Source organism: Ciconia boyciana, chromosome 15, assembly GCF_034638445.1.
Source record: "Ciconia boyciana chromosome 15, ASM3463844v1, whole genome shotgun sequence".
NCBI classification, from domain to species: Eukaryota; Metazoa; Chordata; class Aves; order Ciconiiformes; family Ciconiidae; genus Ciconia; species Ciconia boyciana.
In genome coordinates, this window is record NC_132948.1 from 10,722,943 (window position 1) to 10,748,381 (window position 25,439).

General features: G+C 46.9%; 1 protein-coding gene across 10 annotated transcripts in view; it reads right to left on the reverse strand.

The window, feature by feature from the left end:
- The window catches only part of NCOR2 (nuclear receptor corepressor 2), a 257,644-nt gene that overhangs the window by 193,500 nt on the left and 38,705 nt on the right, over positions 1 to 25,439 (reverse strand). The window contains exon 1 of one of the 10 annotated variants that reach the window (XM_072880176.1): positions 17,586 to 17,727. The exons of the other annotated variants lie outside the window; for them this stretch is intronic. The gene's annotated coding sequence lies outside the window, so the exon portion shown is untranslated. Of the gene's footprint in view, positions 1 to 17,585; positions 17,728 to 25,439 lie in introns of those variants that run through there. 10 annotated transcript variants of the gene reach the window in all.

A 25,439-nucleotide genomic window follows, 5' to 3' on the forward strand; every position in this document is an offset into this window, starting at 1 on the left:
ACCAACAGGGCAAGACCATTCCCACATCCCGTGAATCCCCACGCGCTCATGTACATCAGCAGCCTTGTCACAACATTACCAAGCCTTACAAGCTCAGACTCCCAAGGAAAAGCACACCATTACCTCTTTGGACATGCGCCATTCAGCAAGGCAGATCATTTAACCACGTGCAGCAGAAACGCACTTGCTAGGTAGGAACGGCGACAGATGAAAAGTTAGCACATTAAACCAACAGCCCTTCCTTGCCAAACTTCACCCACTTCCTATGGCCCAGTGAGAAAGGCAGAGCATCAGGGACGTACATTGCTCAACCTGCACTTCAGAGGTTTTCCTCCTTGTCCACTGGAGCATCCCTCAGCAGTAGTTCCTGACCTGAGCAAAAGTGGTATCAATCGGACATAAAGCCGTTTTAATTTCTCCATGCAGGAGTTTGTACTGGTTTGACTGAATTTGCTTGGAAATCAGGTCTGCTTAAACTGGAGCAGGTTTCCTGCTGCAATTCAGATATCCCATTACACAGCTCATCCCAGCAGCCAACTCTGTACAGCTTGAGCAAATGGAAAGTTGATCAGTTCATGGAAAAAATGCTTCTATACAAGGACAAAGAAGGCAGATTTAAAAAAAAAAAAAAGTCCCCTATAATTCTGTATGCAGAATTTACCTTTAGGTTTTGGTACTTGGTTAAATAAAGGTAAAGCCAGGATGGATGGGGCTTTGAGCAACCTGCTCTAGCGGAAGGTATCCCTGCCCATGGCAGGGGGGGTTGGAACTAGTTGATCTTTAAGGTCCCTTCCAACCACCCAAACCATTCTATGATTCTATGAAAACCCAGGAAGACAACACACTTCTAGGTACAAAGCAGGATGCAGAGCTTAGCCTGCACCTCTTCTCCTTCAGGGCAGCCTTCCCCCTCTCCCCACCTCCACCCCAGCCTCTAACTAAATTCAAATTTGGCATCACGCGCCTCCGAACCCCCCTCCTCCCTTTGCAATTTTTAGTTCCCTCAGCACAGACCAGACAGGGCTGTAGAGGGAAACGCAGGTCCCCACCTGCCCTAGCAGGAGGCTAAGTCAGCTGGGATCGGTATTAACAGTCACCGGCATTACCGGGGCTCTGCTCTGTATCACCAAATGCTCTGTCAAAGCTGCTCCCAAGGACAGCATCTGCGGGCACTGGGCAGAAGCAAGAGCATCGCTTGCTGGTTCCCAGATCTGGGCTCTGTCCTCGGGCAAGCACAAGACGGACTCATTCCTCATCGGGAGCAGGGAGAGATCATTTTACCGGGGTGCTCAATGCTGGTACCAGGTGATGACAGATTACACAGCCCAGCAATGCCAAAGCAAACGGGGTCCGTCCCAGCAGACAGGAGACCCGCGAGGTAACCACACCACAACCAGCTCAGCCCCGCGGCTCGCTTTAAGGGAGCAGATTGTACTGCTGTGCCTTACAACACACCTAGAATAATCTGTAACAAGGTACTTAAAACTTTGACACATGTAAGGCCTAAAATATAATTTCTGTCAACTTAATAGGCATTACAGGTCCACAGTGTATTTTATTAGCTAGATGCTAATGGAGCTACAATACATCAGGTCACATTTTAAAAGTTACAAATAGTTTATAAAGGCTTAATCAATCATTAAATAGGTGTTTTAATAAATGGCTAAATCAATCATTATAAGCCATAGCTCTAAGTGAGCTATCAGACTTTATAATAATCTGCAATATCTCCAGCTGAGGTTCTTGTATCTACCTGTAAGACACCATCACGTTACAGGCCTGAAGAACACGCTATCTATCATTTCTTAACTATTTGTTTGTAGACTTTAATGTAAATATAGGCCATACACGGTCACACTTCACATAGGTGATGTTAAAAATACAGACAAAACATTGCAGAGCACTAAAAAGTGGTCCTTTGGGATGGCACTGGAGCATATTTAATAAAGTCAAAAGCTGCAGGCTAATTTCCCCCAAGAGTTCCCATTTAGAGCCTGACGCAGTGAGAATCCATCACAGACAGCGCTGATTCACCCACACCAGAGAGAAAACACACCTCTTCTTCCTTCCCCACTGCCAGCCACCAGGATATCACCTTCGGTAAATGAAGGAAGCATCTCTTCCAGAGTGCTGCCTACAGCATAACACCTCGCATCTGCTGCCAGTGCAGCTGGTAAACCTCCCTCACTCCACAGGCTGCAAACCTGAGCCTTAGCAGCGACTTCCAGGGGGCTGCGAACATCCCACTGCAGGTGAGCGTTCGGAGAGGAGAGGGGGCATCCGCCTGCTTGGATGCTGGCTCAGCTTGGAGGAAGCTCCCGAGCAGCCTGCGGCCGTATCCAGCGCCAGCAGCCCCCGGCTCAGAGCGGTCGGGACTTCAGGAATGGCACACCCCAGGTCTGACCCGCGACAGGAATCCGAGAGTTTGCTCCACTGACCCAAAGAGGAGCCGAGGCCTGGGAGAAGCAATTCCCATCCTTGCTCTTTGGTTGTACACACGAGCAGCCTGTGATCTCTCCTCCAAGGGGGGACTGCTGAACGCAGACAGGCGAGGTGACAGAATGAGCCTCACATCTTTAGATGGAGCTCTTAACACTATGATATTTAATGTAGCATTTCTCAAGGGGTGGGGAAGCAACCAAGTGCACTCCCACCGTCCTCCCCAGCAAGGAGAGACCAGATGTCTCACCTGAGCTCAACCTGGGGCTGCTACGTGTCTGGGAGGGATGGGAGGAGAAAGGGCCAACTAAGCAGAAAGGGAAATATCTCTTCAACTCCAACAAGACAAGGTCCCTGCCAAGAAACGCACTGCCAGTTCCTCATTTGCTTTACTGAGAGAAGTTAAAAACAATAAGCACAGAGGCACACAGCTGGAGCAGATGTTTTTAATTCTTCATTGCTCACAAGCAGCAGCTCTTCCCCTCCTGCTCACCCACCTATCCTCTCTGCTGGCATCCAGTGGTGGGAGCGTGATGCCGAGGGATGGAGCAGAGCCCTTCCCCAGTGCCGGAGCCATCCCTCGAAGCTCCCACCCCAGCCTCTCTCATAAGCCTCCTTGGGACGGGTTGTGATCGAGGTCTTCCGCTTGCTCCTCCTCGTCATTCATGCCAGGTAACCTTTGTAAATACTTCTCAGCACTCCCGAAAAGCAAGCCAGGCTGCAAGAGATGCAGGGAAGCCTGTTTAACATGTAGATTGATGCATTAAAATAACCCACCTCCTGCAGAACCGCTGTTCTCTTTGGCACACTAACCTAAAGGTTAGTTATCAGGAGGTATTCAGATTTCAAAGTAAAACCGCTAAACTTTAAACCATTTTAAAAGTCTGTATCACACCCACATGTGTGAAGGGGAGAAGGGAAAGGCATCCTGTCCGCTGTTTTAAAAAGATGATTTCAGGTCACTGTCCCTTATGCAACAACAGCTACTCAGCTAGGATAAGATCAGCCACTAAGCAGGATTACAAATTTATCTTCCCTCGGTAGCGTGATCTTCCACTAATAATCGTATCACGGAAAATAATATAGAAAATAATTTAAGAATTGCACTTTGAGTCACTAGCAAGGCACAAAATGTTCACACAGCAAAAGGCAAAATTTTTTTTTTTTTTTTTTAACTGCAAGGGTGACACGAACCACCAAGGGGGAGCACAGATGCAGCAAACAAAACACCACAACCCTGGTGTCAACAGTAGCATGGGAAAACCCAGACAGTGCTGAGACACTGCGAATCAAACCAGCGGGGCTTGGTTCAGAGGGAGGATGTGAAGCATCACCAGCTGACTCACCCCGAGAAGCTGGGATTTGATGCGCTCTGCTTCCGACAGTACTTCTCTGTACCTGTAACTTACATCTGGGCAGCCCCTTCCTGCCCCAGGACTGTAAAAATCGATACAGACACAGCCTAAGCCATCCAACCCCTTCAGAGGATTAAGGGCAGTTTTTACATTCTCACTCCCAGCCCCAGTCACACGCTCCCTTGGGCCCGCGCTGCCTTCGCTTCGCATAGAGCAGAGGCGGCTCCAGGAGCTAAGCTGGCAGGAAACCACCCTACACCTCCCGCTGTAGGTACAAAACTTTAAACCAACATTAAACTTGCAAATAACTTTCAGAGACCACAACTGAAATCCGTAAGCCTCTACGCCTAGACCCAAGTCTAGTGGTTTTGAGGCTGGATCAGAAATATTTTCCAACATTGTCCTGGAAATTAAAACCTATATATGCAAGTAACACAATTTAAGGATGCGGACTTCCCAGTTTCCCATCACCATTTGCACAAAGACTTCAGTCTCATCCCCTTAATCACTGCACCAGGCAACAATGGACTACTCCATCAATGACATCATTGGCAGATTTGATTACAGTGCTGATTACATCATCACCCACAAGAGATTATGCAGCTTTCCAAATGGCACCAGCAGCTTCTAAATAGCTTAGAGGAAGCCATGAAGGACATATATATTTAAGAAGTCTCATGCTGCTAATTTAACACAAGGACTTTCAACACTATCTTTTGGAAATATCAGTACATGGACAAAGTATTTTCGCGTGCTGTTGCTACGTTAGTGAGCCAGCACATGCTTATGAGAATATTTTGGTTCCTGGAAAACTCATGCACCCATAAACTCACTGGGAGTGAAGGACCCTGCAACAAGGCGGCCAAGACTGAGACTTTGCATGAGCGAAACCAAGAATGTCCTCACTGGTCGCAGGGCAACCCAAGATTTGCCAAGTGCACGATAAGGAATGTGTGTGCTGAACCACCTCTCTCCAAGATGGGAAAAATACTTAGAAAAGCCTATTTAAATGACTCCCAGCAGCAGATAACAAAGTTGAATAACAGGAACTCAAATGAGAATGAAGCACCCATTACAGAACCTGGTGCTATGCTGCTGGGAACGTGAGAAGGACAGTGTTTTGCTATCCCCATGCCACACACCAGCGTAAGATCTGTCACGGGTAGCTGCTTCTTGCTCAGCCTCCCCCTCCTCTGCATGGACTATTTGCAGCAACAGCATTAGAGCAACCGTCAAGCAGATGCTTAAAAAATGCAGAATGACGTTCAAATGACATCTATCCATAAATCAGCCCAAACCACAAACATCTGAAGAAGATTTTCACTTAATCCAATTTACTGTAATCTCTCTCTTTAGTTAAAATGACAGAAATGTCAAAATGGGACTTTACTCCTCTGTCAAAGCATCTCATGGTGAAAAGGAAAATAAGCAGGCTCTCACACGCAGCACCACTTATTAGGTTAGAAATGTCAAAACTGTACTTTGATTCTCACTATTAGCAGTCACATCCACATGCTGTGCCCTTCTGTTTCACTTCATTTCCCCCAAAAGCGAGCACAGAGCATATGCTTGATGCCAAGCAGCATCCAGGCAAAAATGCAAGTTACCCATTTTTTGTTTCTGATGACCCCGCTCTCATCTCCGTTCAAGGGCACACAGACCCTCCTAGGGTCTCTCTTATATCACATAGAAGCAGTCTTATTTACCGCCAAAGGTCTCAGAAAGACTGCCTTCTACTGCTTCCAAAAAAGAAAACAACGATCCAAGCCTTCTCCACAGACCAACCTTAAATTGCTTTCCCCCATCTCTCCACATTAATTAGCAAGCAGGATAATTGACTCTCTGCCCGGGAGTTAAGCACGTGTGTGTCCGCATATATATTTCTGTGTGCAAGTGTATGTATCTTTTTCCCCCATGGTCACAAAAATTAAGCCATTATCCAAGAGTCCAGGAAAGTGAAAGAAAAATACCTACTGTCAGGAGCGGGGTCTTCATGCATTATTTAACGAGAACTCTGTTGGCAAAACTGGTGTTGTTTTTATATAAAAGCTAATAGAAATTGTACCTCCAGGTGTCAAAACACTGATGGTAATTCCTGCTGCCTCAGACATCTTGATGTTTCAATTTTAGCAGTATGAGGAGCCTGCAGGGAATCCAAGAGGGTAAAGTGCTTGTACTCAAAGAGAAGCAGAGAGAAGGAGAGCCTTTTTATTTCTTTATAAAGGGCTCAGGGGAACAGTTCTACTCACTGGAATTATCAGATCTGGTTCCCTTGCTCCTTCCCTTCCTTGAAAGAGGAAAGAGCAAGATAGGCTAACAAGGAGTGATTGTATCATGGGGGGGGGGATATCAACGAGGCTGGTAAGGAGAAGAACAAAGATGAAGTGAACAGAAGATACTGTGGAGGTGCAGCAGCACAAGAGCAGCTGCAATTAATGGAATGACTAAATGATTTCCACAGAATGGACAAGCTGCAATGGAACAGCAATTTTAATTTTTTATTTTTTTTTTTTTTAAGTTTGTGCCTAAAAGCACAGCAGCACATCAGACCCCCCCCCCAGTCCCCTCCTTTACTAACTTCCAACTGCACTTCTTCATTTTCACCCTTGCTGCCAGGAAAGACCAGAACTGTATCTCTACTGGCACAAGACCAAAGCCAATGAGGGGAAGTTTTAGGCTGCTGACACTGGTGCACCTAGGGCCCTCAGATACTCATTTACATATATATATATATATATATATATATCTCGCTACCTGCTAGCTTTCATTTTAAAAAAGGATGTTAGTTCCCTGCATCAGCAAATGGAAGCACCTCCCAGACTTTCCCATCCTTGCAAAGCCCTGCAGATGCTGGCTGATCTGCCAGTCTTGGTGTTTGTCCTCTGCTCAGAAACCTCCAAGGTTGCAGATGACATCTCAGCTCTCGTGTCCTCTTCCCACTTCTTAACCTTTTCACAGCTTCCTCCTAGATTCACTTTGTATAACCCATGGTGGAAGCAGCTGCCCACCTCTGAAACCCACTGCTGACGGGTGAGGGATGGCTGCGTACAGCACCCTACAGCACAAGTACAACGGGGGAATGAACCTGTAAATCGCAAACCTACCCTTCTACCCAGTGTAGTGCTTGCTGCCAAGGGCTTTACACAGGTATTAAAAAAAAAAAAACCAAAACAACAAAAAAAACCCCCAGTGAGTATCCATCCCTCTCACTTTCTCTCTCCACTACCTGCACACCTTCTGCCACCCCACAACTCCTCTTTTTCTGACACAGCAAATATTTGATTTCTGGACTACAGCACAAATTCACTGATGATTTACACGCCTTCGGGCCAACTCTGAGGACGGGATCACGCAGAACCGACTCAGCCCACTGCACCTTCCCAGAGCAAGGATGGGGCAGGGAGACAGTAAAAGCTAGAGATGCATAAAGCGGCATCTTCCTGACCACCCCTGCACTGGCCCAAATCAGAGCCATGGCAAAGGCACAAGGCAGTAAGTATGCCCGTAGAAAGTTTCAGTTATTAATTTATTATAGCACCTATGAAATAGTTGTTTCAGGCCAATGCCCCACCGTAAAACCACACACAGTCCAGGCCACCATCCCCAAGCACCCCAGCAGAGGCTGTGAGGAGGAGGGCAGATCTGCACAGCCCTCAAAATCCATCCTCCTGGGCTGCAGCTTCTAGGAGAGCCCCAAGGACGACATCATGGTCTGGCACTCCTGTTTCCGTATCACTTCCACCACGGAGGAAAGCGAAATTGGGACAGCAGGGTGGACAGACAAGGAGAAAACAATAGCTCAGGAATTCGCAAGCAGCTCAGCATGGCATTCAAGGGAAATAAAAAAAAAAACAACAACCCACAACTTCTCCAGGCAGCCACTCAGCCAGGGACACAAAGATCTTGGAGAGATCCTTCATTGGGTCATGAACTTTTGCAACCCCATTGCAAAAACAGAGCTGAGGAAATTCCCAAGGAAAAGTAAATGGATGCAAGAGCAAGCTGAGCCGAGGAGTGCCAGAACTGCTGCCAATCGTTCTTCGCCCAAGCACATGCCCAGCCCTCCACACGCACGCTCCTTCCACCCAGCAGCCCCCCGAGCAGCACAACCACCCTCCGGGCCCGCATCCGGTGCGCCCCAGGTCCTGCCTCGCACTCGCCACCCTGCAGCAGTGCGGGGACCGGGCAGGGACCAGGGTGCTCCCCTCCCACCTGGATCTGCATCCTGCAAGGTTTTCCCAGACAGCTGTATCAGGCCCCCTCCCCACCCACAAGTCCTGCTCAGGCATCACTTACAGCTCGCTAGTATTTCAGGGACTGGCGGTCATCACTCCCACCCGCCCTGAGAGAGACATTTGTTGCCTTCTTGCTCCTCCAGCCATGGCTCACAGTGCGTGGTATAAACTTTAAGAGGCAATGACCTCATTGGAGCTGGGAAGAGGGAGGCGGGGGAATTGGCTACTTGCCACCTTCTCATTTTTCACATAAAAAAATAATTTATGAGAGAAAGCCCATTTTATTTGTCTAAAAAAAAGGAAAAAAAAAAATCCCATTAGAAGCAGCAGGCCTGCCTTGGAGTGCATCACTTGTACAGAAGCTCCTACCTGGGGTGGTGCAGAGTGGGACCCCCACACCAAGGCATAGCCCCCCAGCACCCCCAGACCCCCCACTGCTCCACCGACTACTCAGGAAACATCAGGCTACGGTGCAAGCATCTCCTCTCGTCATCGGTAAGGCTGGCTTCCCCTGTACGCGCAGGGAGGGACTTCCAACTCTCTCTAATTTGTAACTCCTCCAAAAGGGCAATTAAATAGGCAACCCATAGCTGGCGACTGGGATTTCGGTTCAGCTTTCTGGGATCAGGCCATCAGACAGGGCTCTGCAGTGAGCAGTAACTCCAAGGCATGTCATTAATTTTGCCCAGACATGTATCGCACCCTATTTCTGAACACACATACAGCATGTGTGCGGCGCTCTGTAGACGCAGGATACACGAATCCTGCACACTCACACATTTTATATACTCGTATTACTTATGTTATAGATTCACACATACATTACTCATAGCTCTTAAGAACAGAACACACAGTTCATCTTGGCATGAATCCCAGAGGAAGGGAAAAAAAAAAACCGCCTTGCAGTAACAAATCTAACTCGCATTGAGTACAACAGCATCTGTGGTAGGAGTTACAGCAGTATTATGGATCATTAAATTATTGAATTATTTTGTATAACACACCCATGTGTCTCAGATAACGCCACTCAAGCCTTCTGTTTCAAGGGACATTTCCCAACTTGAAGTATGCCACCACTCTCCCAAGTTTTTGCCCGTAACTGCTGAACACACACAGCAACTGTGGGAAACTGTGGAAAAAGCAGTTTATTTCTGCAGTGTGCACTTGACAACCCCTCACATACATCAGTTCCACTGAGGCATCCCTATATTTCAAGTTAGGGCCCAAACATGTTCATATGGGACCGTAACTGTCCCTGAAAAGTGCAGTATCTCTGCAGTTAAGCATGCTAGCCAACACCGGACTCCACTCTCTAGAGCAGACTGAGACAGCAGTAGGGATATTTAATCTGTACACACCATACCACAACGGCAAAAAGTCAGATTAGCATGGACTGAGAATGTAACTCCCTAGTAGGACACTGTGCAATGAAGGAAAACATTTAAAAAAAAAATCCCAGCACACTGCAGCTTCTATACGTCTTTGTAACCTCTACAACAAGTTTGCAGCATATCATATCCCCTCCAAAAATGGGCTTCGTCCACTCTTAGGAGCTTTACACACCCATGTAGAAAGATTTTAAAAGTCAGAGTCATAACATTATTCTCATTTACTGAAGGAGCGATGAGCACAACGAAGCGAGGCACAGCTCACCCCAGCTCAGGCGGCACCGACACTGCCCCGACCCAGCCCTCGCGTCCCACCCGCAGCATCCCCCTCCTCAGCTGCGGCTTTCCAGCAGCAGCAAAAACACGATCCCGCGATCTCTCCCCAGCAAGGGATTCCCATCGCACCAGAAGCATCCTCCCAGGACTACGGGACCACGACCCTTAGAACCAGCAAAACCACCCGACCTCAAAGTTTTGAGAGCAGAGTTTACCAGCAATAACTCCCTTTATGCGACAGCCAGCACAAAAACAGCAGCTGCAAACTCCCACTGGCCTGACCGAAGTCAAAACACACCGCGGACTGCTTTTCAGGCAAACCCAAATTACAGCATCATCTGCTGACTGTTCCCGGACGAACAAACCCACATTAATTACAGGCTAAACTTTGCAATTCACCTCTCAAAAGCACAAAACATCAGCAAAACTGCTTTGATCACACCGACAAATCCCTCTCCAGCTGACAGAGCAACGTGTGAGACCAAGACGTTCGTCAAAAAACCTTTTTTTCCTCTTTTTCCTTACTGCTACCCTTCCCCAAAAAATACACGCTCCAAGCCAACGAGGGCTGGAGGGATAAAATCACCTCGGAAAGCAACAGGGGCTCGCAAAACCTCGCACTTCACCTCCGCTGGCAAACGGCTGGCCACCTCCAGGCAACCGCAAAAGTGTATTCTGAGCCTCCAGCACTAAACACTGTTTCTGTGTCGCCGGGCCAAGTCCCAGTTTTTCAAAGCAACTTCTTTCTGCTGTGGCCTAGTTTAGCTCTCCAGACAAAACGCCACCAAAACAAAAGCAGCCCAGCCAGCCCGGGGAGGGAAGGGGGGGTACTTACCTAGCAGCATCCCCGCATCACCTCCGCTACCTCCTGCATCTTTAGCAGCCACCCTCTCAACTTCAAAATAAATAAATAAAGAGAGGCCACACAGCCTTAAAACCAAGCTGGAAATGAAATGGAAAGCCTGTAATTATTTCTCAATGCTCCTGCCAGTCTCAGCCTATAAACACAGTGGATTACATAAGTCCACCCCTCCTGTTTTGAAGCCAAAAGTATGAGCTTTTCCTCCAGCTCTGGCAGCAAGTAATAATTCCTCGTCGGCATGGCAACGCTGGCTGGCTTCCAGCAGACAATGGGCGAGTTGAAATACTGCTACGGCCTTTTTATAGCTTAGCTCTGAAAAACCTCTAAAATATTAGCTATCTGATGGCTAACCCAACTCGACAACCTCTCCTCGTTTAACCGTTTCCTTCCTGTGCTGCCGCCCGGCATCGCCCCGATGCACGGGGTGCAGGGTCACTGGGTGGTGGTGCAGGGGATGCTCCTCTTCCCAGGGACAGCGCGCGGGGACCGTTTCCCATTTAATGGATTTGTTGACTTCTCACCAGCACAGCATCTGCAGTAACTGCCACAGACTCAGCGCGATGTTTGGGTTTTTCCAGTTTTATTTCAGTCTGTTACTCAGCAGGTAAGTTTGCTCTGCTGCATTCGCTCCAGCAAGCTGCGCACAAGGTTCTCCTCTCAGCTCGCCTAGCTCGAGAGAAAACAGACAGCGAAACAACACTTCTGCATGCAATTTTGTTATTGCCCTCCCATGTGAGCAGTGATGAGGCTTGTGGGGCTCTGTGTGTGATTTGCACAGCTGCAGGGAAGCAAGATGCTTTACAAATCCTCTCTCAGCAAGTCCTGGGAGAACTCATCTGTCCTTTTGGGATAGCATTGCAGGGATGTCCTGGAGAACCAACTGCACTCAAGACACCCTGTGCCCCTGTGGTGGTGTAGGGCAACCTGCCCATACACAGTTTGAGCTTATTCTGCAGCTGAATAAGTTACAAGCACTAACACACCCCAGCGAGACTGAGGACCAGCAGCAAAACTCAAAACAGAGGAGGAGAAGACACTCAAGACATCATTCAAGTCAATGGTGTAGTGAAGACTGCTGAAGTTAAGGAGCCTCGTCACTGAGTTTCAACCAAATCCTACCAAAATGAGCAGCTAACACAAACACCCAACAGCTCCCAAGATCCTGTGAAGTTAATATTTACCCTTAATACACACACAAAGGATGACCCCACTATCTCCACACCCTGGCACAGACCCTGACCACCTGAAGGCCAGCAGGTCCATCACACCAGCCCCATTCACGCCTCCGAGCAAGGGCTCAGCGAGTGCCACTGCCATGCGCTGGCTCACTGCAGCTCTGAGTAAAACTCACCCCGAGGGCTGGGAGATCCTCTGCAATTTGCTGAATTTTGCAAGTTAGCAAATAAGCAAAGAAAACAATAGAAATTAAAGAGAAAATTAAAAAATAGCAGAGCCAAGGCCACCACAAAAATACAGTTAGCTCCCTTCTCAACACTCAAAATAGTGTTGCCAGCATTCATGATCCAGCTCCAAGTCTGGCAACGGCTCTGGGAAACCCGAAGGCTCCTGCTCTGCATTGGTGGCCGGTGAGTCTCCACGGCCAGCCCTCCGCACACAGGCAGCCCACTGCCCCCGCGATCTCAAGAAAAGGCTTGAATGCATGACCCATGGGAGTCTTTAACACTCGAAAACCAGAAGGCAAACAAAAAAAGAACATTTCTTTCTAAATCTCATTAAGTCGGAGAGCATGATTATGATTTTTTAATGTGCAAAGGTGATAACATTGCTTGAAGCTCCAGTTCAATTAATTATTTTATGGGGATAAACATACTAGGAGACACTAAATACAAACCATAAAGGTTCCTTGGTACCTGGCAGGCTCACAGCTGCTCAGCCTTTGCTATGAGGCTGCACTTCCTAATGCCACAGAAGAGCCTAATTCTCACAGCAACTAACTGAAAAAGAGTCAAGCAATCATCTTAACGCAAAGCGGGATGCAGCAAACCCTGGCAGATGCTGGTTCTTACAGCAAAGCATCTGAGATGGCCAAAAGTAGCAGTTGTTGCCTCCAATAATTAAATGCACGTTGTGCTACCACAGAGACAGGTAAAGCCATGCACGAGGGAGAAAATCAGAACTGGCACGGAGCATCTACCAGAGTCCCATGGGCTGAGAATGGGCTGAAGTCAAGAGACATCCTCTTAAATTTAATGCTGTTTTTTCAGATGAGAAGTCAGGGACACGTGCTTGGAACACCTGCATTTTCTAGGGGAGAATAATTTTTTATTTTTAATGGCCAATTTTCTGGGTTCCACCCCAGTAAGTAACAGGCAAACAAGCCACAGAGAACCGAAACCTAGGGACTTGTGTAGGGATGGGATCTAGCCCTGCGCTGCTGAACGCTGCAGGCACACAGCTACATTTCATACTCTGCTACTCCAGTGAAACCTCGGCGGGTCTCGGGGATACCTTCCTGAGCAGACCGCATTTGATCCCGGTCTCCTGTCCTGTGCCCCACAACCTCCTTCACAACTCGCTATTACCAAGATGACATCTAAAAATATGGCTACAAAATACCCTACCCCTAACCTGAAAAGTTAAAAAAAAAAAAAAAAAAGAAACCACACCACTATTTGGGAAAAACAAAGATGGTATTTCCTCCTGGGTGTAATGCACCACGTGCACGTGCCTGCAAAGATGCTGTACCTTCAAAGTGGGCATCAAGAGCCACAGGAAAGAAAAAATAATAAAGTCAGAGCCAAAACCTCTGAGAAATCTTGCTACCCTTACACAGACCAACCTCCCTTCTCCGGGCAAGGAACATCCCCACCATGACCCCAGACACGCAGATGTGTGATCCAAGATGGGGAATAACAAGTTATAACTACAAAGCCCCGCTGAAACTTTAAAATGGCATCACACTACACATGCTCTTCCAGCTTAAACCCTTAATTAAAGAGACTATTCTTTACAGTGCTGGAGCCACTCCAACTCCCATTGTTAAATTTAAAATAAAATCCTGCAACCCCACAGCATCTGTAAGACATTAAAACATTCAATACTGACTTCTTTATTCAGCTTTAAGACATCATTTAATAATTTTTCCCCTCAAACCCCAAATCTAAGGATTTAAAGAAAATAACCAACAGCACCTCTTACAGGATGCCTTTTTTTAAATGAATCTTTCGCAGTAATATCCTTGACCTTTAACAATTCAAAACCGATTAAAACTTTGTACATGTACACGTATCATGTACAGCCTCTGGACAGACTGCAAGATCAGGATGCATTCAATGCTGGGTGCCAGGATGAAGCAGAAAGCATGGAAGCCAGCTCCAAATACAATCCATTCACGCACAGGGACAAAACAAGAAGGAAGGCAGATTTGACCACAGAAAATCACCATGAGCACAAGAAAAATACATCAGAAAGCCAATTTTGGTCATTGCTAATAAAGCTGGAACCACAAGCCAGAACCTTGTTGCTCTAACCTCCGTTATTCCAAGGTGGGTCTTCACTTCTCCTGCTCTCCCTGGAGAAGGAGCCGCTTGCAGCCATTTACAGCTCCTCTACCACCACTCAGGTAGTGCCCGCGGTCTGGAAAGGACACGTTCAGCCATGGCAAGGGATCCAGACATGACAACTTTCCTGACAGGACTGGGAGAAGAACTTGGGCTGAATGCCAGCCTCTGCAAAGCCAAGGGGAGCCTCCATTCACTGCACAGGAAGCAGGATTTCAAGCCCAGTTTCCGGGAATATCACCCGTTAGCAGCCTCTGAACACGTGCTGGTAGACCATGTGCTGGTTTTGGCTGGGATAGAGTTAATTTTCTTTATACTAGCTAGTATGGGGCTATGTTTTGGATTTGTGCTGAAAACAGTGTCGATAACACACTGATGTTTTAGGTGTTGCTAAGTAATGTTTGCACTAGTCAAGGAGTTTTCAGCTTCCCATGCTCTGCCAGGTGCACAAGAAGCTGGGAGGGGGCACAGCCGGGAGAGCTGACCCCAATGACCAAAGGGCTATTCCATACCATAGGGTGTCATGCTCAGTATATAAAGCTGGGGAAGAAGGAGGAAGGGGGGGGACATTCGGAGTGATGGCGTTTGTCTTCCCAAGTCACCGTTAGGCGTGATGGAGCCCTGCTCTCCTGGAGATGGCTGAACACCTGCCTGCCCACGGGAAGGAGTGAAGGAATGTCTTGTTTTGCTTTGCTTGCGTGCGCGGCTTTTGCTTTCCCTATTAAACTGTCCTTATCTCAACCCATGAGTTTTCTCATTTTTACCCTTCCGATTCTCTCCCCCATCCCACCAGGGGGGAGGGAGCGAGCGGCTGGGTGGGGCTGAGTTGCCGGCTGGGGTTAAACCACGACACCATGACAAACCTCCACATCTCCATAAAGCCCATATAACTTTAACAACGCTGCTGGTATTCCTCCTGTAAGCAGTTTCACAGCCACAGAAACATTTTGGGGTGGTGGGTAGAAGAGGAGAAGATCCAAAAATTAACAAATTAGAGCGCAGTTCATGAAGCAAGGATGCGTAAGGTCTCCCCTTGCAACAGAGGCATGCAAGAAGGAGACCTTCTTGTTGGATTAAAGAGGTAGGTCCACAATGTGTGTGGACATCCCCAACGAGCACAAGCTCAAGCGTGCAGCTGGATTCCACTCTGCTGTGCCCAAGGTGTGCCCTGTCCCCACGAGGAGCCTGCCCGGGGAGGGTACCGGATCAGGGACCGGTTCCCAGCAGCGAGCAGCCAGCCTACACATCATTCAACTGCACAGTCGCTTTCATCTCTGGGTGATAACATCTTATCTGGGCTACGTTCACAGGCACTCCTGTCTGCTTGCTCACAGCAACTCTGCTGCGTCAAAAACATGAAAAGGGCAGCGAGGTTTGCAGAAAATCCCAGTAAGTTCTCCAGCAGTTCCCACAGCTAATTAAACTGTTCAGTCATGCATGCTTTAAAGTTCATAAAATTAAAAAAAAAAAAAATTCACAAAAACAAACACAAAAGCCTGACAATTAGTGGAAGCAGGTTTGTTTGATCAACTCTCCCCCACCTGCCAAGTAATTCTGTGGCCACAGTAGCAAATCATTCAGGCAACGCAGTCCTGTGCACTGATCCTACCACGCAGGTTCCAGCCTCCTACCCCCACAGCTGCGTGGCCAGGGCTAAACCACCCTCTTGCTCCACAAGCCAGAGCCTTCAAAAACACACCCAGCCCCAGGTAAAATTACACACTGGGCATACCTGCCTCTACTAGCGGAGCCTGCAGCAGAGAAAAGCTTCTCATGGGCCAAGCTGCGTCTTTAGGAACAGGCTCCGACGTCAGAAAATGCTGCTAGCACAGGCAAAACAAGGAAGCACGTGGCATGTACGTAGGAACGAAAGGATGCTGGATGAGGAACACAAAGAAGGGAGGAGGCAGAAAAAGACGACTCATTCAAGGTTCTGTGCAAAAGCTAGCATTCCCAGGCAGCACCCCTCCAACTGGATCAAGAAGCCCAGCAGCAGAGCGTATCCCGTGGACTTAACAAGCCCACGTCAGCAAAGCAGAACAAGGTTACACACAACCAAAACTGGCACGTGGTAAGTAGCAATGAAAGGAGAAAATCTGTGCTAGTAAGAAGATAGCTTAAAAGGGGGGGGGGGGGGGTACCACGACACCCCACACAAAACACAAAAACAAAACACACACACCAGAGGGGAGCAGGGGAAGTATCACGCCTTTTAGAGAAACAAATTAGAAGGAAAGAAAAACAAAATCAAGAATCGGATCCAAAGCCGTGCTATACCAGTAAGAGACTTCTCTAATTGTTTCAGTGAGTTCTGGACAGTGTCCTTGCCAAAGACGCTGCCTAGGCTATTTAAAAAAAATTAAAAAGCATCAAAAACTAGTCCTCTGAAAGGCATACCACTACAGTGTGCAGGACCCTAAGTATCTTCCTAAGACTTGGGACAGAGTTGCAGAAAATATGAGGGGCCACATGGACAAACAGACCCTGCAAGCAAAGCAAGAACATGGTTCAGATACTCAATAGCTAAGTTACAAAATGTAGTAAATCCCAGAAAGACCAAAAAAAATAGCTAGCTCAGGCTGGATGTGGAAACAGGAGGCGAGTGAGATCAGCGGAAGTACAAATCATTCTTGTGCAAGCCAAAAAGCTAGGTACAGATTTGAGGACAAGTGTCCAGCCATGGAGCAGCAGAAGTGGTAGTCATGGGGATTTTGAAACAAGGCTGAAACCCATAAAAAGTTTCCAATTTATTTTTTCATTCAGGAAAGGGTAAGTCCATAGCCAACCAACCACCACAGCAGTCTTCCTTCAGAGGATTTGACATTCCCTTATTTGCAGTCTGAAACAGAAATATCCCATCATGAAAAAAAACCCCCAATAAAAAAGCCAAACAAGAAGAGGGCTGTACCCTGCTCATGCAATTCAGATGCTTCCCAAACACACACCACTGCTTTCTGTTTATTTTCAGCTGGAACTTCCCCTCCACATCCACCTCCTCCCTCCTTCCACTTACAAACTGATATGCCGTGTAAGATCTGCTATCTGCTGGCTCTGCCCACCGCATCCTCGGCATTTAAAATAAGCGAGCTATGACAAACACTGGGTAAACCCAGTCACTATGAACACTGCAAAAGCAGAGTGGCTGAGGGGTATTGCAGACTAGTCATATGCTTCAATATTTTGCCCTCAAGAGCTCAGCCAATCCATTTAGCAATGGAGCAGGACTCTAATAATAGACACAAGGATACACAGGAGATAAATGTACACAAGACAAAAATAAACCCCAGCCTTGTTATAATTTTAATGCAGGAGCTAAACTGGGAAATGATAAATGAAGACTGTTTCCACAGTTGAGTCAGAGGAAAATTTAACTCCCAACAGCCCAAGAGCAAACACACACACTGAAAACTGGATGGGGGACTTTCAGAAAGCTAAAGGATTGGATGAGCATTACATTTTAAATAAGTTTTTCATTATTTCAAATTACACCAAAAAACCCAATGCTTTACCATTTTCCAGGGCAACCAGAAGCAGGTTTTAAGCAGCTGTGCCTGTTCTCAGACATCAAGGGCCTGCAGCTGGGGGGCCAACATCCATCTCAAAAAGTTGCTTTCAGCTCCCTGAATGCGGCTTAGCTTCACAGCAGCTCATTTTCATCTCAGTCAGTGATCTCAAGTTAAAGCTTTAATACACTCATACACAGCTATAAACTCCTACATACATTTTTCCTTTATGAGTTTTAGCCCGTCTCCAGTCTACGTGGTTAACCATCCCCCCCCCCCCCCCCCCAGCCTCTGCTTTAGAAAACAACCTCTGGTGTTTAATGAGATTAACTATTTCCCCACAGAAGTTATCTGAGGGATAACTCTTCCCTTCCCACAGGAATACCCAGAGGAGCCTCAAAGATTTCACAACCTGAAGCCCTGTGTCATCACAAGTTATACTTTTGTGTACACAAACATCTTCTGCATGATCAAACGAGGACACAGACGCAGGGGCTGTGGGCCAAAGGAGAGCTATGATCCTCTGATCTAACCTCTGACCAGATGTCTCCAGCCAAGGGTTTCACCCAGCAGCTCTCAGATGCTGCTCCCCAAGCCTCCAGGCATGGGAACCACCACATTCCTCAGCAATCTGCCGCGGCGTTCATCACCCTACCTGTCCACCCAGCCCCTCCTACGCGTGACCCGGTACACAGCCAGGTGCTCCTCAAAAGGAGCTCCAACTTCACACAGAAGTGGCTTTGCAGCTGGCCATGGTGGTGCCTCTCAAAGGGCAGCAGCTACCAGCTGTATATGGTCCTGCCATATACAGCGTGAAACAGAAGTGTCCACACTAGGACGTCTGCAGGTACCTTCACCTTGACAAATTCTCTGCTCTTGAGCCATGGCTCCAGTTCCCAGGATGATACCAGATCAGCCCACTCACATCCCTGGACTACAGGGGACTCCAAGCAGTCCTGGTATTTCTCCCATCTGATTCTCTTGAGCTCTGGCTTTGCAGCTCAACAGGCACAGGATCATTACTCAAGAGTGATGCGAGATGGGCCAGAGCAGATCTTTAACCACATTCAAGCTCTTCCTCTGCTAAATGACTGCTTGACCCTCATCCCCCTTACAAGCCAGCCCTGTCCATGGCTTCAAAGCTCATTAAAAGGTCTACCTGGCAGCTAACAACCACAGGAGCATCCTTCTTCAGGTGACTCTCTGACTGGGAGGAAGTCCATGCTGGCAGATCATTACCAAAAGGACGAAGGCACAAGAAACTGCTCAGAAACCCCGTCCCTATCACTGACTCGAGGACAGGTAGGGTGCTTCTAGACAGTACCTAGACTCAGATTTCTTTCAGTGAAGTAAGACTGGACCAGGCTAAATTTCATTGCATGTTTCTCTCCGCTCAAACCATCCTACTAAAAAGGAGAAAACAGTCATGTTCCAGATGGGAAAGACTTTTTATAGCAAGCCATGGATATCTGGCACGCTTTGCTGAAGGTCTTTCATCATGCACACAAGGTATAATGCTATCTAGTAATCTGATGAAACATCCATGGGTTTTTCAACCTCCTCTAGAAATTAAGATTCAACAGGAAACCACAAATACACCAGGCAATTAATTTTTCTTTACCAAATGTTTCCAGTCATGTTGCAATTTTAACAGTAAGCAAACTATTTGGGTTCTTTCCAGTTCTTGTGCAACAATGTTCCTCATTTTTCATTTTATTTTTTAAATAATCTGGCTGAGATTTAAAAAAAAATAGTTTAAAACAAGTTAGGAAGTCAGTGTGAACAGAGCTTACTCTCCCCACTAAATATTTACCCCCCCCAGAGGTTTCCGTATCACATAGCAGAGGTTTTGTACAAGCAACCAAGTAAAGACCCTTCCCAGCTAAAAATACAGTGAACAGCCTAAGAAATAAGAGCAGAACAACATATCTACCGACACAGGCAACGCCAAGCTATCTGAACCACATAAATAAAAGTCTCATTCAAACATCCCCCCCCTCCCCTCCCAGCACCATTCCAGGAGAACAAAGAAACATTAAGTCTTACTTTCCTGGTGTATATTTGATCAGGCCTTCTGTTAACACAATATGACAACAGCAATGAAGGGAAGAATATCACAGCTAAACAACCGTCTACCATTCCCCTTCCTTCTGCCGAGTCCTTGCTGACGCAAGGATGGAGCAGCTGCTGTCTGTTTAAAAACAGCTCCATATTTCATAAGAAGCTGCTGATTTCTGAAGGGACAGAAAACCCAGCCAATGGCTTACAAAATAAGAACCAAATGAAAGCAATTCAGGACACACTATTTAAACATCATGTCCATTTGCTCAGCTTCCTTCCAACATACCACCGCAGCTGAAATTCGTAAGACAAGTTTGTTCTCTGTCTCAGCCTACTCCATTATCACCACCAGCACAACTTCTAAGTATTCACCTAAAACAGAGCAGAGGATGCTGGAAAATCCCTCCCATGGCTCTAGATAAGAAAAATCTTGAAATATGGGAGAAAACAAACCCATGTGTCCAGCTTGATGCAATCACAGAAACTACTTCTGCAACACATTAACATTACCCTCCCCTAGTTGTGTTTTCTGCTGCTGAGGGACACTGTATCAACATGAAATGGTCATTTGGGATGGAAAGACTCTCCTTGAAGGACCCAGCCATATGTCTTGAACTTTTGAAAACTTACCAGCAAAAGATATATAGATATTGATATTAATTCATTTTTAATCAGGGATGTATCAGATATCTGGGAAGCCTCTCATCACTACTGAAATTCCACACTTAGGCCTTCTTAAAAATCTACATCATAGGATACAGGTCACGGCGTATTAGGACCTCAAAAGAAAGGAGCTTAAACCTTTTCTGTTCTGACTCTGCAGCTCTCATTTTGGCTGTTAAAAGCGATGGGTTATACCAGGCGAGTCCCTCCTGAGGGGCTCCAGACGCCTGCTGTCTCCTTTCTAGTTAATAGCTGCTGTAAGAATACTGCTTTTTTGGCTGTTTGTGTCACGTTGATTAGCTTAGATAAGGACTTGGGGAAGGAGGAGGGAGAAGAAGAGGACACGCAGCGAGAGGAGGATTTAAAAAGAAGAAGAAAAAGAAAAAAAAGGCTTTCATCTGCTCTAATAATTAGCAGGTCATGCTGAAAATGATCAGCATCCCTTTAAAGCAACTGTGCATGAAATGTGCAGAGCCCTGCTCAGGTCACTGCACCCATGCAAGTCGCTTAGTTATATCAGTCACTAAGACCTTGTGGTTTTCTAAATTCCTCTGGCTTCATAAGGGCTCTGGCCAAGATCCTTCTACTTCCATATTTCCATTCCGGGAGACGTAACAAGGCTCACCAATGTCGCCGCTCAGTCACAAGGGCGGTAGGCATAAAGGTGCCAAGGCAAATCAAGGATTAATTAAAGGTTTGCAAAGGACCTTCAGATGCTCTGATAAAGCAGCCCAGGGAAACTTACTGCAAAGCATTTGCATTCCTGGAGAAAACAAACTGGGTGTAAGAGCCTCCTGTTCAAGACCAGGTTTTCCCAGGGAGACCATCAACAAGGAAGAATCAGACTCTGCCCCAAACGTGACAAAGATCTTCCGTAATTCATCACCGTAGCTGCCGTCCCAGGCGTCTCTCTGCAATGCACATGTTGATGCACGCAGAACAGCCTCCTCCTTCAAGATGCACTGCCAGCTGTGGGTCCTGTACCAGGCAAGCTTGAAAACTACATTGAAGGCTCTGTCTGGGACTTAATACATAAGCCCTGGTGCAAAATGAACAGCAGAGAGGTGGGGGGGGGAATTAACAAACCAGCAACAGAGCTCTGGTCATTTGGGCTCCTCTTTCCCACATTTACTCTTGCCTTCAGAAAAGACAGCGTTCATCTCCTGGAGGGGCAGGACCAGTTTCATGAGAGCACAGGTCGTTTAATAGACCTGTCCTCCTCAAAAGAGGTGAAAAGATGGTTATGACAATGATAATTCTTCCCCTGATGTACTCATATCCTTCTATTAAGGACACATTACCTCAAAGGTCAGCAATTGTCAGCCAGAGCCAGCTCTGCCTTGACAACCCATCTTCAAAATGCACTAAGCGCCTGACTGTGCCCAGGACTGCAAGAGACGCCCTCAACGTGCTGTCTGGAGAGAGGAGAATTTCCTTCGGCGGCCGTGATGGCTGTGTCTTCTCAAGTGTTTTTAATTTCAGCAGCTTTCCCTCGCTTCAAAATTGTTCCTCCGCCTCAGCTTAACGCTTATCCCCAAAATGACACACACCTTCAAAGCGCTGCTGTTTGAAAGAAGCCCGGAAAGATGGAAATTAAGAGATTACTTTCAAATAAAGCGATGGGTTAAGTCATTGTGTCCAGAGTTACCACACATGCCATCGGGCCCCAATGCTTTACAAAGGCAGGAGCGATTCCCCAGGCACGCAGAGGGACAGGAAGGACAGGGGACAGTCCCTACGAGATCAGCGTGGCACAGGGACTGACGAAAAAGCACCAGGGCTGGTCTTGGAGGGCAAGAGCAAAGCAGAAATGCTTTGTAGGAAGGGGGGGCGGAAAAAAACCCAAACAAACACACACACCCCCAAAACCACACACATATAAGCAGCAGAGACTGAAATCACCCAAACTCCCCTCATATGTCTCAGTAAAAGAGAGCAGCAACACTGGAATGGTCACAAGAGCATCAAGAAGGAGCCAAAGCAAACTGCAGTGTAAAACGCATCCCTCTGTGGTACCAAGGTATTCATCTGAGAAAGGGGAATCTTCCTCCAAGAGGGCAGTGTGGAGTACCTCAATGACAAACCTACAGCAATTATTAAAAAGGCATCATCCATACATAATTTTGAATTTAATTTAATTAGGCACCCTGCTAACTTCATTACTTATTTAACCGGACTGCTCATTCAATTTATGTTACTACTGTTTCAGATAACTGCTCTGGGCCCCACCTCAGTGGGAAATGCACTAGAGGATGCATTTGGGAATGCTGTAGCCCCAAGCCCATGCTCCCCCAACACTCAGCACCTCTCCTGGGATGGAGGCATTTACCATGTCTTAGGTGTTATGCCTTTGTTTTTGTGCCTGCATGCAGAGAAGTCCAGACGAGCTCAAGGAGGAAAAAAGGACAAAAAAAAAAAATACCCACACAAACAAAAAAGCAGATTTATCATTGTAAATGCTTGGGCACACCAGTCAAAGCAGCAGCCTCCTACACAGTTGCCAGATACTTCTTTTCAACCTGAGAAATACCCAAAAATAATACTCTGTGGGGCTTGGGCGATACACATCAGAGCACTTCACTCATCACCCAAGAGCGTTCTTATAAAACCATCATCTCCAGTGCATGACACGTTAGGTCAGGACAGAAATCAAATAAGGTCTCACGGAAGCAACTGCTCCTGCGACACTTTCTGGGGCCAGGGAGGTCAGCAGCCTGAAGCTGAACCTTTCACACCAAATCAAACCCAGAAACGGAGGATCCGACCAGTGCATGCATCCGCCTTCCTACCACTTCGGACAGCCGCATCCCTCCCCGTCTGCCAGCTCTGCCTGCCTGCTCCAGCTGCTCAGACACAGCAGCATTTACCTGCTCAACTTCAGGAGTCTCCTCGGAGGACTCAGTCAGAAGCCTCAATTCCCTGCCCGATCAGAAGGGAAGCAGCGCCATGGGTGAAAAATGGAAAAGAAGAAAGGGCACCTCAAGCAGATCCCTGAAATAGCCTGCAGTAGGTAGGAAGATACCTCAGCCTTAGACAGCAAGGTCTGTCTCAGAAAATTCATATATATAGAGATATATAGATAAAGAGGCATGATTGACAGCAGCAAGAGTGTGAAATGGTGTAGACACTAGCTTGAAATTAGGTAATCCTCTGTTGTCTGTCTTTTTTTTTTTAATTCTTTCTTCAGCTCAACATTTCTTCTTTAAATCAAGCTGCTCTGAGTACTCTCAGCATCCATTAAGAGAATAAAAAGCTGGACAGCAGCACAAAACCAGGAACACCCCAAGGCACCCTTCCATCCCCTGTGCACCAGCCCTGCTAGCGCAGAGGTGCTGCTCACCATCGTGCAGGCGAGCTGCTTGCAGGCCCTGGAACGAACGTCATCACCTCGTGCAGTGCCTTGGAGACAGTGTTGTGGCATCCATTTTTCACACTCCAAATTAATTCCAGACCCCAAAATAATTTAAGAGCTTAGGAGTTCAATGTAATTTGCTCCAGTCAATGCACAGGGCTTGTCTGAAGCATCAGAAGTTTAGAGCAGCCTTATGAACAATCCATTCCCCACTTGCACGCTTGGGGATCTGCTATGTTAATGGCAGAGATACAGATCCACAGGTACTGTCTTTTACTTTGAGGTTACCTGGTAAACAAAAGGACTAAAATCACTGCCACAAAGATTAACAGTTCTGTCACAAAGCCAACACGTAGTCAACAGCAGTAATAACCACAGTCACTACAAAGCCTTCAAGGAGAACCAGCATCAGCAGAAGCGATGAGTTTTCCAGCTAGCTCTCGTAAAAACGAAACTTCGTCTAGCTCATAACCCCACACTGATCTTGTGTTCAAGATGCTCAAAATTAAACCTCACACAAAGCAAAAGAAAATCTAATTTTCGGTTTCATTAGCATGCAACCTTCCCCAAGTGCAATATGAGCATTTGCCTTTGTGAATAAAATTCGCAAAATTATTTGCACAGCATTGGGGGAAGTGTAAGTGCTAGAGTTCCCATCAACAGGGAAGGAGACTCAGTCTCACAGCAAAGCCATTTTGCTGAGAGAATGGAGGCAGAGGCTAATCGTTGCATCTGAAGGAGGACCAGGCTTTGCTATCTGGCCAGGAATTGGGCTGAAGTGGCGATGCCAGGATTATTTCGTCCTTCACAAGGTGAGAGGGATCACATAGACTCCATAGAAATAGAAGATCTTGGCAATTCTCATTTCCTACGGCAAACAGTTCTCAGGGGCCTCTTCCAACCTCCTCCAGCAGGAAGAGGGGAACTTCTAACACCTAATCGCTGACATTTAAGAATGTGAAGCTCCAACCATCAAGTTGACACCACAGCAGGGAATGCAGCTAACAGGTATACAGTTGCATGTTCCCCAGGGTGTGGATTTCAAGTTACAGTTTAAAAAGAAAAGAGGAAACTAACCTACAAAAGCAAGCAACTTTATCTGGGATGTATTTATCCACACATAGCATGTGGCTACACCAAAATGTAAACACCTGTGTGGATTATGCCTTTCTCCTCCACCAGCAGTGTCCGAGGCATGCTCACATCTGGAATCCTTTATGTTTTAAATGCTACTTCTGCCTTCTCCTTGGTGCCAAAATGCCTTGAGGAAGCTGCACGTGCATGGGGGAGGAAAGGAGCAGCAGAACAGTCAGCAAGGTATCAAGGTACTTCAGATACCAACATGGCGAACACTGTAGACAACTTGAGGAGCAGACATCCACCAGTGTGCACTATAGGCAGCAAATGAAGGAGATGCCGTGGTTTGTAAGCCGCTCACACTAGCTGAAAATGACTGTTCTCCTGTGGCTTACAATAAAAAGCAAATCCACATTACTCCTAAGTAAACCCAATGTTTGTTATTTCTGTTTCTTTGTTTGCTATGTAGAGCTCTAAAGCCAAGCAGCAATGTTTCCTGGCCAGCTTATGTTATTCACATACGACTTACAAATCTGGGCTTGCATCTGGATTTTTCAATGTCACAAGAGTTGCAATGAGTTTCACAGGCAGCCCCCAAGGCACGCAGCACTCCACAACACAAAAGCACCAACAAGCAGCATACGAGTCCTCCCCAATGCCACCCCAGCTAGGCTGCTTTTAAACGAAGAACTTCATAATGCATCTCT